Raw genomic sequence first — 2,653 nt, 5'->3', positions numbered from 1 at the left:
GGCTCGCAACCTGTAGGTGTTTGTGAACGATGTGTTCACCGGTGTACTCCATCCCCCACATGGTTGCCTTTAGGACATTTATTGTTAAGGAATCCCCTTAGCAGTAGTGTCCGTCCCAATGATGATCCTTAGACTAGGTCCCTTATGATAGGTGTTTAGGGACGTAAAGTGAGGATAACGGGAACAGGTAATCGGGTTATTGTTGATTGATGAAATTAATAAACTTATTTATTGTGGGTTGAAAACCCTATGTGCTCACCAGGCTCCCAAGCCTGACCCACTCAGTTTTATGTATTACAGGTAGTGGCGCTTGAGCATAGATATGATGTTTGGACGAGGGATTACGGATATAGGTCTGTAGATATGAAATAATGTAGTAAGGCTTATATTGTACTGTTTATGCTTTTGATCGGTACGAACATGACATCCCAAGTCTTTTAATGAAATACATTTCTATGGAAATGCTTTTGATAAATCGTTATCATATTTTGTTTTGGGACAAATTCCGCAACACTTTTATTTAAAAGGTTACTCTGATTTTTAAACAAAGCATAAACAAACCGGTCTTTTCTGGCCGTGATTTTGGGGATGTCACATCATAACCCGGTGGTTGCGATACGTAGACTTCTTCTTCTAGATTGTCGTTTAGAAATGCCGATTTGACATCCAAGTGGTGTACATTCCACCCATTTGTACCTGCTAGAGCTAGAATTAGCCTCACTATTTCGATTGTTGCTGCTGGGGCGAAAACTTCTTCATAATCAATTCCATGCTTCTGAACATATCCCTTTGCCACAATCCGAGCTTTGTGCTTGACTATTTTCCCACTTGGATCCTTTTTCAGCTTGAATACCCATTTTAGACCGATGGCCTTTCGATTCTTTGGCAGATCGACTAACTCCCATGTTTTGTTCTTCTCAATCGATGCTAATTCCGCTTCCATTGCTTGTGCCCATTCTTTTTCTTTGATCGCTTCGACATATGAGGATGGTTCTTCACCATTACGAATCATTTGAAGTTCTTCCAGGGGTATGTGGATTTCATTTGTGGCCTCGTACAGATCGGTGAGAAGCCGATATTGCTTTGGAGCTCCTCCGCCGGTGGAGCTGGATGTGGTGTTCGACGTTGGTGTGTGAATTGGGGAATCTTGCGCTGTGTTAGAATTGGGTGTATTTGGGGAGTTTATCAATGTACCCGATTGGCTTGAACCCGGGTCACCCAAGTCATTTGACTGGTCAAAATTGACCAGTCTTCATTTAAATTTGACGCCATGTTCCCTTGATTAGGAGTATCCAGTACCCAATCACCGATATCATCATTGAAATTAAATCCTTCGACAATGAAGGTTATCCCTGGTGTCTCCTTTATCTTCCCGCTATTTTCCCACGTCCATGTCTGATTCTCGTCAAATATAACATCCCGACTAATATACATCTTTCCTGTATTTGGATCCATTAATCTATAAGCTTTCGTTCCTCTCTCAACTCCCAGATGAAGAAGACGAATACTTCTATCCTCTAATTTTTTTAAGTGACTCTTTGCAACCTTCATGTGAGCCACGCATCCAAATACTCTTAGATGTTCGATATGTGGTCTTCTTCCCGTCCACATCTCATATAGTGTCGAATTCTTCAAGGCTTTTGTTTGAACTCTGTTTAGAACATACACAGAGTACATTACAGCTTCTCCCCACAGAGCATGAGGCATTGACATGGTCTTCAGGTTGCAACGAACCATCTCCAGTACCGTTCGATTATGTCTCTCCACTACTCCATTTTGCTGTGGAGAGTATGGAGAGGTGTAATGCCTCTCTAACCCAGTCTCGTTACAATACTTTGTAAATTCATTTGATAGAAATTCACCACCACGATCAGTTCTGAGCACTTTTATCCTCTCTCCAGTCTCCGTTTCTACCTTCCTTCTAAACATCTTGAACGTTTGAAGAACATCGTCCTTTGTCTTCATTAAGTAAGCCCACATTACTCTGCTGTAGTCATCCACAATGAGCATAAAATATCTGTTTCCAGCGGGTGTGGGAAGTGTGAATGGGCCACATAAATCATCATGGAGTAATTCCAGTTTCTTCTTTGCTCTGTAACTCGTCTGGGATAGGAATGGATTTCAAGTCTGCTTTCCCATCAAGCATCATTCACATGGCTGTGTGGGGATTTTCATCTGAGGCACACCTTCAATTCGGCCTTTATCGACCATTTGCTTCATCGAATTAAAGTTGATATGGCCCATTCGCTTGTGCCACAATCATATGGACTCATCAGTTTCAGCAACTAGGCAGATGGGTGTGATCTCTCTAGCTCTATCTTATAGAGTCTATTGCATGACCTTCGAACCTTCATGAGCAACTTTCCAGTCGAGTCATGCACCCATAAAAACAGATCCTTGATTTTTATCTCATCTCCACCTTCTGCTAATTTACCCAGGCTAATGATGTTGCTACATAAATCGGGTATGTAGTACACCTTATCTAGTTTTCGACACCCACCATCTTTGTATTTGAAAACTATCGAGCCTTTGCCCTCGATTTTCACTCTTGATTCATTTCCAAATTTCACAAAACCATGAATTGATTCATTCAAATTCCTAAATTTGGTTTTGTCTCCAGTCATATGGTTACTAGCACCTGTATCCAGGTACC

The sequence above is a fragment of the Lactuca sativa genome, chromosome 3 (assembly GCF_002870075.4).
Source record: "Lactuca sativa cultivar Salinas chromosome 3, Lsat_Salinas_v11, whole genome shotgun sequence".
NCBI classification, from domain to species: Eukaryota; Viridiplantae; Streptophyta; class Magnoliopsida; order Asterales; family Asteraceae; genus Lactuca; species Lactuca sativa.
Note: the sequence above shows the minus strand (reverse complement) of the source record.